The sequence below is a fragment of the Myodes glareolus genome, chromosome 13, assembly GCF_982192425.1.
Source record: "Myodes glareolus chromosome 13, mMyoGla1.1, whole genome shotgun sequence".
NCBI classification, from domain to species: domain Eukaryota; kingdom Metazoa; phylum Chordata; class Mammalia; order Rodentia; family Cricetidae; genus Myodes; species Myodes glareolus.
The window spans coordinates 34,247,667-34,262,462 of NC_142038.1; the positions used below are offsets into that span (position 1 = coordinate 34,247,667).

The 14,796-nt window shown below is 42.3% G+C and overlaps 1 protein-coding gene across 1 annotated transcript in view; it reads right to left on the minus strand.

The window, feature by feature from the left end:
- The window catches only part of LOC146891736 (uncharacterized), a 151,963-nt gene extending 137,452 nt beyond the window's left edge, over nt 1-14,511 (minus strand). The window contains exon 1 of the transcript XR_015734771.1: nt 14,462-14,511. The gene's annotated coding sequence lies outside the window, so the exon portion shown is untranslated. The remainder of the gene's footprint in view (nt 1-14,461) is intronic.
- Nucleotides 14,512-14,796: the final 285 nt, after the last annotated feature.

Sequence of the window (14,796 nt, forward strand, 5' to 3'; positions counted from 1 at the left end):
AGTATGGCAATTTCTTGAGGAAGGAAACAACCTTCCTTAAGACCAGCAATACCGCTTTTGGGTATATACCCAAAGGATGCTCAATCGTACCACAAGGACATGTGCTCAACTATGTTCATAGCAGCATTGTTTGTCATAGCCAGAACCTGGAAACAACCTAAATGCCCCCAACCAAAGAATGGATAAGGAAAATGTGGTAGATTTACACAATAGAGTACTATACAGCAGAAAAAATAATGACATTTTGAGATTTGCAGGCAAATGGATGGATCTAGAAAACATCATATTGAGTGAGGTAACTCAGACCCAGAAAGACAAATATCACACGTACTCACTCATAAGTGGCTTTTAGACATAAAGCAAAGAAAACCAGTCTACAATTCACAATCTCAGAGAACCTAGACAATAATGAGAACCCTAAGAGAGACATACATGGATCTAATCTACATGGGAAGTAGAAAAAGATAAGATCTCTGGAGTAAATTGGGAGCATGGGGACCATGGGAGAGGGTTGAAGGGGAGGGGGAGGGGAGAGGCGGGGAGGGAAGCAGGAAAAAAAATGTATAGCTCAATAAAATCAATAAAATAAGTTGTTTTTTTTTTAAAAAGCTATTTTCAATAAAAGGGGTAAAATAGTTAACCTTCTCCAAAGCAAGTTCCAGGAACACAGAACAGTAACTATGAAGCCCAGCGTAGTACTGTGGGCCTGTTGTCCCAGCATTGGAGAACAGCCCAAATTGCAGGTTTGCTAACAAGACTGTCCCAAAACCCTAAGAGAAAGGCTATGGAGACAGCTCAGGACGTAGAGTATATGTGACACAGAGCATAAGGTCCCGAGTTCGGATCACCAGCCCCCATGCAAAAAAGTGAAATAGTGTTATATTGTATGAAGAGGGCCTGCTTGTTTGTCCTAGCAGCCAGGCTAGCTTACACCCGAAATAACAACACCGAAAGTGTATTAATTTAAACACTGCTTGGCCATTAGCTCTACTTCTTATTGGCTAACTCTTACATCTTAGTTTAACTCATCTCCATTAATCTGTGTATCGCCACGTGGCAGTGGCTTACCGGAAAAGATTCTAACCGGCCTCCGTCTCGGGCAGGGTATCCATGTCTTCTCCCCTGACTCTGCCCTCTTCCTCCCAGCATTCAGTTCTGTTTTCCCCGCCTACCTGCTCTATCAAAAGGCCAAGGCAGTTTCTTTATTCATTAACCAATGAAAGCAACACACAAACAGAAGTACCTCCTACACCAGTCATAGGTGTCTGTAATCCTCCTATGAGTGCAGTAGACACAGGCAGGATCCTCAGAGCTGGCTAGGTAGCCAGTGTACCCATCTGGGGAGAACCAACTGCAGTGAGAGACCCTGTCTCAAAAGACAAAATAGAGATCAACAGAGAAGGGTACTTCTGTTCCACACATACATAACATACATATGAATTTCTGTGTCGAGTGCAAGTGTAATCTCTCTGTGTCTCTGTCTGTCTGTCTCTCTCTCTCTCTCTCTCACACACACACACACACCGTTTCTTAAAGATTACACTACTATTTATTTATTGTGTATTGCAGGAGGTGGTGAACATACCATGCTGTGTGTGTATGCAGGCCAGAGGACAGTTTATCAGAGTCAGCTCTCTTGTTCCATCAAATGGTTTCCAGGGATCGGATTCCAGTGTAGCAGCAGCTGTCTTTATCCACTGAGCCTTCTTGCTGGGCGCCTTTTTTTTTTCTAATTTCTTTGAATAAATTAAAATTAAAGTAAAAAAATTTGTGCTTCTTTTATAGAGGTTGATGAGCGCTGAATTAAATGGCACTATGTGACTTTGTTACTCATTGTCCACTAAGTCAACGGCTCCTGTTACATTCTCCTTACTTCCCAAGAGGTGAACACATCACTGGTCCCATATACACCCTAACTAGGACTCAGACTTTCTGAAGTTTGTGCTCCTGGTTTATCCGACTCCTGAGGCTGAAACTGTGCAGCACACACTATTGGACTGAAGGACCTGAACCCTGGCTTCCTCAGAAGCAACTGAAACCTGCTAATCAAAAAGAAAATGAAACGCAGATGGCCAAACCCGGAGCCAACCAACAGCAGACTGCTTTGGATTTTCCACCATGGTCATCACATAGGGAATAGCTTGGCATCTAACCAATCAATTGCTTTATTTCCTACTGCACAATAAGCCTTCCCCTTTTCCACTTGGGAAGACCTAGACTGCCTCATTTGGTGTTTTTAGACAGAGTGATTTACCATTTCCTCAAGTATTCGCTATTATTATTATTATTATTATTATTATTACTATTATTTTGAAGACAGGGTCTCACTATGTCATCCTGGCTGGCCTGAAACTCGTTATAGACCAGGTTGACCTCACTCCTAGAGATCCACCTGCCACTGATTCTTACAATGGATGATTACAGGCATATACCACCATGCCTGGCTATTATTCAGATTTTAATGTGCCTTTGTTTACCTTTTAACAGACTGTGAAAGGTGTTTTGATGTTCAAGGTTGATCTTTTTCTTCCTCTCTGTCTGTCTGTCCCTCCCCCCCCCCACCATTTAGGCAGGGTCTCTGTATCCTAGACATCCTTGAACTTACTAAAAAACTTGAAGGCAATGCCTTGAACTTCTGATTCTTCTGCTTTGACCTCACAAGTGCTGGGTTGTGGGTGTGCACCATGTACCCAACCCTGGTTATATATTACTTAGGTATTTATTTATAAGAATTATGCTTTTAAGATTTTTCCCACCACACATTACCAAAATTCTAAAATTATGTTCTCCTCTGTCTTCCTTAAAATAGTTCTTTCCGGTCTACCTACAGGCTGGTAGATGAGGTGTAGTTCCCTGTGCCTGTGTAGACGATGGCCACAGAAAGCCCTCTCTCCCTTTTGCCTGTGGTTTTGAGGAGCACTCAGACCTAACCAAGTAACAACTATACCAAAAGGTTGCTCACCAAATGTCATCTCAGGCAAAATAAATACCACCAGGGAAAGGTTTTAAATGGTGAAAGAAAAACACCTCGGGGTGCTGAGGGTATGCTAGAACATGTCAAGATGACTCAGCAGGTAAAGTGCCGACTGTGCAAGCCTGTCGATCTGAGTTCGAACCCAGAACTGCCCCCATAATTGCCCTCTGATTGCCATACACAAGCTGTGAAGTATATGTGTCCACCCCATCACACACATGTACACACAGATAGATAGATAGATAGATAGATAGATAGATAGATAGATAGATAGATAGATAGGTAGGTAGGTAGGTAGGTAGGTAGGTAGGTAGGTAGGTAGATAGATAGATAGATAGATAGATAGATAGATAGATAGATAGATAGATAGAGGCAAAAAACCTTTAAAGGAAAGGATAGGTTTAGTTTCATTAAGTCAAAAAAAAAGTAAAACTAAAATGATGGCAGAAAACTAAGAAAATGTTTGCAGTGTATGTGGCAGACTGATATCTTTATTTTTATAAGAAATAATAAGCTGTGTGTGCAAGGATGTTTACAAAGAGATTTTATCATAGTAATAAATCAGGTGATTCAGTTGCAAAGTGGGATGTATCTTATGGGTCTGGTCCTGAAGGAAACAGTAGACATTTTTTTTAATTGTCTTTATTGAGCTATATATTTTTCTCCACTCCCCTCCCATTCTGTCCCCTCCCCTTCTACCCTCTCCCATGGTGCCCATGCTCCCAATTTACTCAGGACATCTTGTCTTTTTCTACTTCCCATGTAGATTAAATCCATGTATGTCTCTCTTAGAGTCCTCTTTGTTGTCTAGGTTCTCTGGGATTGTGAACTGTAGGCTGGTTTTTCTTTGTTTTATGTTTAAAAACCACCTATGAGTGAATACATGTGATATTTGTCTTTCTGGGTCTGGATTACCTCACTCAATATGATGTTTTCTAGATCCATCCATTTACCGTCAAATTTCAAGGTTATTTATTATTATTCATTATTTGTTTCTGCTGTGTAGTACTCCATTGTGTAAATGTACCACATTTTCTTTTTCCATTCTTTGGTTGAGGGGCATTTAGATTATTTCCAGGTTCTGGCTATGACAAACAATGCTGTTACAAACATAGTTGAGCACATGTCTTTTTGGCACGATTGAGCATCCTTTGGGTGTATACCCAAAAGTTGTATTGCTGGGTCTTGAGGTAGGTTATTTCCTAATTTTCTGAGAAATCACCATACTGATATCCAAAGGAGCTATATCAGTTTGCACTCCCACCAGCAATGCAGGAGTAAGTGTCAACCGTAGACATTTGTTACAAGTGATGTGATAAAAAAAAAATACTTGATAAGTATGTATCCTTGCATACAATGTAGTTAAAAAAAATAAATACTTGGGAAATGTTCACATCTAATTAAACGAAAAGTATGTCATGATACAGGATGCTTCATATGATACAATTTTAAGCAAATGTATTCTTTGACAAAGTGGCCCAAATATGATTACATCTCAGAGAGATGTGATTTCTTTGGTATCTTAATTTTTCTTTTTCTTTTTTGTATTTTTCAAAATTTTGTCAATAAGCATACAGAATTTTAATCAATGCTCTAATATTTTACCTTAAAATACACCATAAGCAGATTGAAAACAAACAATGAATGGGTGAAACATTCCAGCATTCTTAACAAAAAGTATGCATGTTTAAAAGAATGTTCTGACCAAAGGAAATTGTGCAATCTTTAAAAATCCATCCAACTTACCTGTTTATACAAATAGCACTTTTTCAGTAAAGTTTCCCGGGGACTGTATTTAAAAATCGCACTCCATTCCGTCTCAGAACTGTTACAATCACCAGTCTCAACCTACACTGTTCCCATGCCCCCAACATGGTCAACTATATTATGTAATTTTTTCTTTTTCTTTTTTCTTTTTAGTTTTTTGAGACAGGGTTTCTCTGTAGCTTTGGAGTCTATCCTGGAACTAGCTCTTGTAGACCAGGCTGGCCTCGAACTCACAAAGATCTGCATGCCTCTGCCTCCCGAGTGCTGGGATTAAAGGCACGCACCGCCACTGCCCAGCTTGTAATTTTATTTTTATTATGACGACTGCATGTCTACTTCTCATAAAATATTGCCAGGAATTTAATGAGAATTTATCATTGACTGGATGACTGTGGGTAGTAGATACAAGAAAATTTTTAGAAAGAAATCCACCCAATTACAAAATGTGACTTTTTTTTAGATTGTGCAATTAATTATAGATAGTGATTTTTTCTTTAGTTCGACTTAGATTATACAGTTTTTCTGCACCAATGAAAACATAAGTATACATACATACATGTTTGTGTATGTGTGTGTGTGTGTGTGTGTGTGTGCGCGCATTTAAAGATATTTTACCAGGTCTTGAGGTAAATCTTTATCCTCAGAATCATTCTAGATACCCCTATTTCCAAACACTTCATGAGGAAATGCTTTAACATACTTTCCCATCAACCTGTGTTGGAATTTAATATCCCTGAGAGTAAAATCCTTCTTCTATTTGCTTTTCTACTGTTTCCCTTGGCAAGTTAATCGGTGCCTGTGAATCTCCTCCAAGGAGAGGAAGGCAGGTGCTTCTCACCCCGGAGTGATGAGACAAGAAAGAGGAGAGGAGAGAAACAAGGCAAGCTCTGCTGTGCTTCTCTCTGCTCTGCAGCCGGAGGTGTGCAAGGGCCCCTGTCCTCAAGGCAGTACTGATTCCACCAGGAGCCTGGAGCCTGGAACCCGGAGCCGGGAGCCCAGGATATAGTGTTGGCTCTCTGTTTCCTCCTGGAGTCAGCATTTATTCCGCAAGGTAGCTCCCTCCAGTGGCCCACTGCTGGGGTGGAAACCTGACATATTTGTGTATTAACACTGTTTCCATTGTTTAAAACAACAACAGCAAAAACAAAAACAAACAAACAAAAAACCACTGCTTTCTGTTATCCTGCAGTAGGTTAGGCTCCGCAGACATTATCTGTAGCTTTATTTAATGGAGGCTCTCTTTTAGTTGCATTTTCGTTTATAGCTGACTTTTCCTTAACATGGCCATAAAAAAAAAAACAAAAACAAACAAACAAAAAAAACCCAAAAAAACAAAAAACAAAAAAACGCTTAGGAGGGTCTAGAACTTTGATTCTCAATCTGTGGTTCGCCACCCCCTTGGGATCGCATGTCAGATAGCCCTCAGGTCAGATATTTACATTTCCATTCGTAACAGCAGCTGAATTACAGTTACGAGGCCAGCAAGGACATAATTTTATGGTTGAGCATCACCACAGCCCGAGGAACTCTATTAAAGGGTCACAGCGTTGGGAAGGTGAAGAACCAGTGTTCTAGAACAACTTTCAGACTAGCTTAGGGCCTGGGAAATGGCGCAGCAGGTAAAGGTGCTTCCAGCCGAACCTGGAGTCCCGAGTTCAAGCCCCAGGACCCACAGAGTGAAAATAAAAGACTCTGTAATGTGTGCGCGTGCACACGCATACGGACACACGCTCACGCGCACATACAGAGAGAGTTAAAACATTCTGTAAAAGAATTCTTAATGAAAAGACTGGCCTAGGTGAGACGCATAAACAAATCTGGAGTAGAATGAGTCACACTGAAGCCAGAGCCAAGCGTTAATGAGGAGCATTTTGCTCTTACAGGCCTTTGGTCTGACAACCAGGACACCAGGAAGTGGCGGCTTTGGGGCTTCCACAGATCCCACCTTCTTCTTCCGCAGGATAAACACAATGGAGGCTAAACTGGTCGTTTCTCTCACAGAATGTTTTTGATAAGCAAACTTTGATGGTTTTCTTCAAAAGAACCCAAATTCCTTCACCCTTTCTTAGGAGCCTTTCTTTTCTAACCATAACATCCCTCGCAGAAACGAGTAACGCCTTCTCGTTCTCCGCACGGTCCTGGAGCTGTGGGGCCCTGTCTGACACCGGGGTTTCTGCTGATGTTTGAACTCTGTCAGCTCTCAGGGTAATTTGGCCTTGGCTCAGATTCTGAACTGTATTTCCATTTTTGCATCCAGATAAAACATGCTTCCTTAGGCACCCGTGGTACTGGAATTCCGGCAGATTTGTCTGCAGGGTCAAGTCACTTGTGCCCCACCCTTGCTCTGCATTGGCGGCTGGATCCTTGTGGTTTGATGCTATAGCTGTGAGGAATTGAAGACAGGACACCTGGCATCAAGTTCCACTTTGCCCGTCTTCTGAGGTCCAGGTTATACCCAGTTTAAATCTTCCAGCCTGCACTACGTGGTTGTGAGCTATTGCCTGCGTGTGAATGCGCAAAAGCTTTCCACACTGGGCTAAGAAATACACTCACTTCTGGGTCCATTTTCTTGTTTTGTGTCATGCTCCTCATGCCTCCCTGTCCCAGTGACTTGCTCACCGCCTTTCAGATACCACCCTCAAAGTTCCCACTAGTGAGCCTGTCACCTCCACGCTGACCTTTTCACTAAGGGATGTCCCTTCCAAACAAGGTTAAGGGCACCATGTATCTCTCCTCCTCAGTTCTTGGAAGAGCTAAAATTGCCTGTGCCTGCTTTATTCCTGTACTTGGATGTTGCAGGTAGCAAGACTGGGGAGCCGAAGGCCAAAGGTCATCCTTGGCTAGTTAGGGAGTTCGAGACCAGCCTGAGGGAGCTAGCTTGCTTTCTGCTGCTGTGATAAAAACCCGGACCAAAATGAACCTGGGAAACAGAAGGGCTTATCTGACTTACAGATTACAGTCTATCCTCGAGGGAACCCAAGGCAGGTACCCAAGGTGAGGAGGACCCTGCTAATGGTCACAGCAGGCAGGGAAGCGAGCCATGAAGAGGTAAAAATGAAAACTCGGTTTAGATTGACTTCGTCAACATGGATCAAACTTCAGAGAGTCTGATGCTGGGTAGTTTATTTCCAGCATGTTTAAACACAGTATAATTTGGGGGGAAAAAGTCTCCTGGTGTAATACAATCCTTGATGCACAAAATAGCATAATTACATCAACATTCAATTCAGCGTACAGGTTATTTCTTCTAAGATGAGCACTGGAGAAAGGCTATCTGCACTAGCTTTAGGGCTAAGGAAGGAGCTGCTCTGGTTCCTGTAATACAGACAGCGTAGAGGTCATTTGGGCTATTAGCCATCTCTGGTCCTGGTTGTGGGGTTCTGGGGGAGCCCCTGGCTGAACAGGTAATATAAGGGTCATACAGACTATTAGGTATCTCCAGTCCTGGTTGTAGGAGCTTGGGAGGCCCTGGTTATAAGGGTCATTTAGATCGTTAGTCACCTCTAGACCTGGTTGTAGAAGTTTGGTATGTCCTGGCCCAATGACTAACACAGATCACCAGGCTGTTACTCACCTTCAGTCCTACGTGCTTAACGTTCCTGGTTTCCCTGGAGATCTGTGAGCTCAAGGACCTTTGTGCTGTACTCCCAACATCAAGGCAGGGACCTGGAGACAGGAACTGAAGCAGAGGCCACGGAGGAGAGTTGTCCACTGAGTGATCCCAGGTTCATGTTCAGCTACCTTCCTTATACCTCTTAGGACCACCTGCCCAGGGGTGTCATCTCCGCAGTAAGGGCTGGGCCCTTCCACATTAATCATTAATCAAGAAAATTCTCCCACAGCCTTGCCTACCGGCTGATCTGACAGAGGCATTTTCTCAACTGAAGTTCCCTCTTTCCAGATGACCATAATTTGGATCAAGTTGACAAAAAAAAAACTATCCAACCAGCATATTGGGTCACATGAAATCCTGTCTCAAAATCAAACCAAACAAAAATAAAAATAGCATAAATAAATGCATAGCTGATTGCTGAAAGTCAGTGTGGCCCAGGAGTCTGCTCTCAATTGATACCAGCTCTGACTTTTTGGGCACTGGAAGGTTTTTGTTAGTACCCCAGCTTTTGAATATCAAGGTAACTACAATGCCTATTCCCGTGACTGTTATGACATTTACATGTGTTAGAACCTACAAGCCATGTATGCTGTGTTGGGTACATGGGGTCTTCTCTTGGTGAAGACAGCCTGGCTTGACACTGTGTGATACAGGAACAGGGGTTATTTTCCTGTATCTGTGTCCTCCACCAACCCGGAAACACCAGAAGGGCCTTGCTTTGTTTCTCAAGTATAAGAAATACTTAGAAGAGGCTTTCGACACAGGTTCACGGATTATAATATATAATGTATTCATGGACATAAAACTTGAACTGCAAGTTTCATTTTACCTCATTTCCCACACTAGATTGCATCAAGCAAGTGACAAACATGGAAGACACTAGGAATACAGCTCGATGGCAGTGCACTCATCTAAAATGAGCAAGGCCCAGGGTTCGATTCCCTGCACAGGGCTGGGAAACAGAGGGCTTAAAAGTCTTAGAAAAATCTCTCCCAAGTTAAGACATTGATAACTATTTGTACACTCTATAAACTTCCTTCAGTGAACACTGGCTTGCTATTTGTTTCTGTGAAATAATTTTATCAACCATGTATTAAGATAAAAATGACTTTGCTGGGCATTTTGAATAATACAATAAATGGATTCAAGATGCTTATAGAAAGTTATGAATGCAGTGTCGGCCTGATGCCCCTGAGAAGCACAGAAGAGGGAATGGGTTCTGTTTGCTTGTGGCAGAGGGCGGAGAATTTCCAGTCAGGGGTCAGGCAAACGGAAAAACGCAAAATTGCTTCTTTCTCCACCATGCCCATCATTTTGGTATGAGAGAAAAATGCCTCTTAATATACTTTTCTTCTGCTTCTGTTCTATATTTCTGTTTTCTCCCTTAGCGATTCTTAAAACTTTGTTTCTAGAGACAACTTGAACCATTTTCATAGTATCAATTTTAGTCTTAAAAAAACTAGCTATCTTGATTGTAAATGTAAAAAACCTAGCTATCTTGATTGTAAATGTAAAAAAAATTACCTCTTAAGTCAGCAAAATGTTTTATTTCAGTTAGTTCATATAAAACACATCTTTAAAAAAAGAACTTAATATGTCTAAAAAGAATCACAACAACCAACATGTGGGCTATACCTAAATGTCCTTCAACAAGTGGTGAGGGGAGAAAATGTCATGTGAATGTGTGTGTGTGTGCAATATGACATGTTCAGCCCTACCACTCCTACAACCTAAGTGAACCCAGAGGGCATTAAGCTGAGTGAAATGAGCCAGACACAGAAGGGAAAACATTGCATTATCTCGCTTATATGTGGAATCTAAAAACTTTAATCTCACATAACTACGGAGTGGAAGTTGCCAGAGGTTGGGGTGAAAGGGAGAAATATGTCTAAGGGTAAATATGTCTTTACACAGAAGGAGAAAGCTCTGGAGTTAATAGTGTATATAGCTGTTAGAAACAAAGAACAAACTCAGTATCACACAAAGAAAAACTAGTTCAGCAAGGCAACATTTTGTTAATAAATAAACAAATAAATAAAAGGAGATGATGCCCAAACCAAACCCAACTGTCAAGGGTACCAGAGCCAAGATAGTGCCTGTCTTTTATCCTTGACATAGGTGGTGATTTTTGACTCAGCCTATTGGTGGGATTGTGAATTCACAGAAGGTTCAGTAAATGAGTTCTTGATGTGCTAACTACAAAAAAGAAGAAGAGGAGGAAAAAGAAAAAGAGAAAGAGGGAGAAGAGGAGGGAGAAAAGGAAGAAGAAAAGGAGAAAAAGGAGAAGATGAAGATAAAGAAGATGAAGATGAAGAAGAAAACGAAGAAGATGAAGACAAAGAAGATGATGATGAAGACAATGGCGAAGATGAGGAAAATGAAGAAGATGAAGAAGACAAATAAGACAATGAGGAAGACAAAGAGAAACAAGAAGACCAAGAAGATGAAGACATGCTCCAAGGGGCTGGGTAGACGTCTATTGAGGGGATTTGGGGAAAGAACTAATCCCCAAATAAATAAATTTGAGCTTGGAGGTACACAATTTAATTCCGGAACTCGGAAGGGAGAATTCCAGGTCAGGTTTGTCTACACAGCCAGAGTTTCTGGCCAGTTGGGGCTACATGGTGAGCTCTGGTCTCAAAATCCAAACCAAACTAAACAAACTAATAAATAAAACATTTAGAATTAATAATTTTTTTTTTCTGCTTCAACACTGTTGTGAGAGAATGCGATACCCAGAGCCTTAGCAGTCATCCTGGCTCTCTGGGGTAAAGCCAGCATATTAAACCTGTTTTATCCCAAGGAAGAGAAGAGACTGGTCTCACAATGCCACCAACTGCTGTCCTTACCATCCTGATACATGAAAATTAAACGTGCAGGCGTAAGTCACAAACAATCCCAAGCCAGTTTGGAATTATGAATTAATAGAATGGTTGTTTATTCAAAGGGGGAAAAACTTACAGATTACCATCCCAGACAACAGCCCCTCTGTGAGATCAGGAAAGGAGTCTAGGAGCCGGAAGCAGAGCCGGAAGCAGAGCCGGAAGCAGAGCCGGAAGCCAGAGAGAGAGAGTGGAGGACAGCCACTGCTTTTTTAAAGAGAGAGAGACCACGCCCCAGTGAGCTGGTATCTCAGCGGCTATTGGCTGAAGGAGAGGAAGGAGCTCCTGCAGCACATTAACAACTAGCTTCCTTGACTATCCTGTCAATCAAAACCACAAGACATCAGTGTCTTTTGCCATCTCCTCTGTAAGAATGTCATTGCTGAACGGGTTTCTGAAAAGTCCACCCACCCCTCACAGGAGTTTCAAGTTTCCTTTCCTTTTCTTCTTCCTTTTCTGCTCCTCCATCTCTCCTTTCCTATTTTCCTTCTTCTTTCCCTCCCCCATCCTCTCCTTTCCCCCTTTGCTTTGTTTCTCTTCTGTCCTGGGGATCAAACCCACAGCTTTTCGGGGCTAGGCAAGGCCTTCACCACTGAGCTACACATTCAGCTCTACTTATTGACAGTTTAATCACAGAGTTCAATTTTTTTTTTTTAGTCCAGAAATTCTCCAACCTATGCAAAAGTAGAAAGAGAGTGAACTTCTAGCTGCTGATCTCCCAGTCTCAGTAATGAATTGAGATTGACTTGTGTTATCCCAACTCATGTTTTTCCAACTTCTATGCCTCCCTCTACTCTGCCGAATACCTTAAAGCAAACTCAAATACTGAAATAATTACTTAGGGTTGATTAAGCTCAATATAATATAGTTTATTAGAATATCCAGGTGTGTCTATTTTATTTGTAAATATATATATATAATAAATTATTTATTTCTTTTATGTGCACAGATGTTTTGCCTGCAAGAGTATTTGTGTACCATGTCTGTGCTTGGTGACAGATTCCTTGGGACTAGAGTTAGAGATGGTTACGAGTCATGGAATCGAGGTGCCCAGAGCTCTATCTCTCCAGTTCCTCGTGTGCCTCTATTTTTGAAGGTTCTCACTGATGAGAACATTGAATATCAGCAACATACAGCTTCCCCTTCTTCCTGAGTTTCTTTCAGTGGCTTCTCAGGCATCCTAAAGAGATGTCTTCAGGCCCATCCTTCACCTGAAAGGCAGGGCACTAAGTAGTGCATGACCTTGGTTTCCGTGTGGGAACACAGACCCGTAGCAGCCAGGGAGGGTTCCTAGTACAGAGGGACAACCGGAAGCTGGGAAGCATGGCTTGGAAAATGAAGGTTTTGTAGTTCCCAAGGTCAGCCGATCCAGGTTTTAAAATAGTGTTTGTTTTTGCTATGCCCTCACTTTTCAAAAATTCTCCACATAATGACCCTGTTCCATCATGCTCACTTCTAAACAACCCATGTCTAGTGACACTTCTTATAAAATGGAAGGGCTCGGCAGGATTGCCATAAAAGGGATTCTGAGCCTTAGGATCACGGAGCAAATGAAGGATTTCATCCCACTCCAAGAGTCAGGTGGGAGGGGCTGGGGGCAAAACCTGGTCTGTGTGAGGCCCCAGGCTTAACCCCTTGCCCCAGCGCTAGGATATTTGAAAGGCAGATGCTGAGGGTGGGGGCTGGGGGTGGTTTGCAAATGTAGGCGCTCCTGAAGGACTGGCTATTTACCCTGCTTTCTAGGTGCGCATTTTCACGTGGGTTTATTTTCTCCCTGTGAGAAGTCTGACTATAAAGTCAAGCAAAGTTTAGAAATCTTTCCCCATTCCTTTCCTTCCTTTCTTTCTGACATGCGGTCTTATGTAGCCAAGGCAGACCTTCAGCTTAAGCAGAAGATAGCCCCGATTTCTGATCTTCCCCCCTGCCTCTTAAGTGATGAGATTATAGATGTGTAAAAACCCAGTTCCATTCAGTATGAGGATTCAAACCCAGGGTTTGGCACTTGAAGGCCACTGTTCTACCGACTGAGCCACATTTTAAGATTCTTTCCCAAAATGATGTATTTGGTTTTTGTTTTATGGATTATGAATCTTTGCTTGCATGTGTGCATGTGTGCCACATGACTATCTGGTGCCCGTGGAGGCCAAAACGGGGTATTGGATCCCCTGGAACTAGAGTTGCAGGCAAGTGCTGGGAACTGAAGCTAGGTCCTCCGCGAGAGGAGCGAGTGCTCTTAACCTCTGAGCCGTCTCTCCAGGTTCTAGTGGTCATCTATTAAGAGATTGTGGAGAAGCAAAAGGTTGAGAAGGGGCACATGCAGTATGCAAGGACAGGACGGAGGGCTGGAGCTTGCAGTGCCCGCCCTTAAAGGAGAAGGCTCACTTTTGAGGAAAATCCAAGCCAGTATGGTGAGCCAAAGCACATGGTTCCTCATAGCACAGAAAGAAGCTGACTGTAACTCTTAAGGAAAAATCACATTATGGTGTTCAAGAAGTGTAGGCATTGCTCATGCAACTCTCTGAGTCGTTCAAGTAACAAGTTCAAGTTTAAAATTCAAAGGCTGCTGTGTAGAGTTGGGGGTGAAATGCACACGTCCATGGCACTTCCAGGGGACTTATGACACAGGTATTTTAAGGTCACAGAGAGGAATGCAGTTTTAATAGATTTCTAATGTTCAGTACAATTGGGCAAAGCCTAGGGAAATTATTTGCTTCAAAGAAATAGTGATATGGAGAGCCACGCAGAGTGCTGGATGCCCATAAGCCCAGGACTTGGGAGCTGAATCAAGAGAGTCACCATGAGTTCAAAGCCAGCCTGGGTTACATAGCGAGCAATTGAACCAGCCTGGGTTGCAGTGTGACACCCAGGTTCAAAAGCAAACAAGCAAAAATATATAAAATAAAGCTATACATAAAAATTGAGTTTCGCCTAGATGATGAGGTGAAGTTTTATATTTGAAAATCGACTGCCTAAACACGTCATAGTAATAAAGATAACACAGGATTCTATCAATAATGTCAACCTGTGTAACATGAGGGCCGGCTTGTTGGGGTATCTATCCCGCCCAGCATCCCAACAAGTCAGCAAACCCCAAAGAAAACCAATCACACAGAGATCTCTATAAGTTATAAAGCTGATTGGCCCATTAGGTCAGGCTTCTCGTTAACTCTTATAACTTATGTTACCCCATTATTCTTATCTACGTTAGCCACATGGGCTCAGTACCTTTCTCAGTGTGACAGCTTACATGTTGCCTCTTCGGTGGTCTGGACAGGAGTGGCAGAGGAACCTCCCTGCTTCCCAGAATTCTCCTGGGAATTCTCATTGCATCACCTCTACTTCCTGTCTGGTTTTCCCGCCTATACTGCCTGCCTGGCCAATCAGCGTTTTATTAAAATATGATTGACAGAATACAGACAATTCTCCCGCATCAAACCTGCTGCCAAAGCTGAGTATACAGTCGTGGAAGGTTCTCACTAAAACAAGAACAGCACCTCCTGCACAAAGGGCGTCTACTGTAAACCTCACACTTAATTCAACTTCGAGAGCTTTCCTTGTAA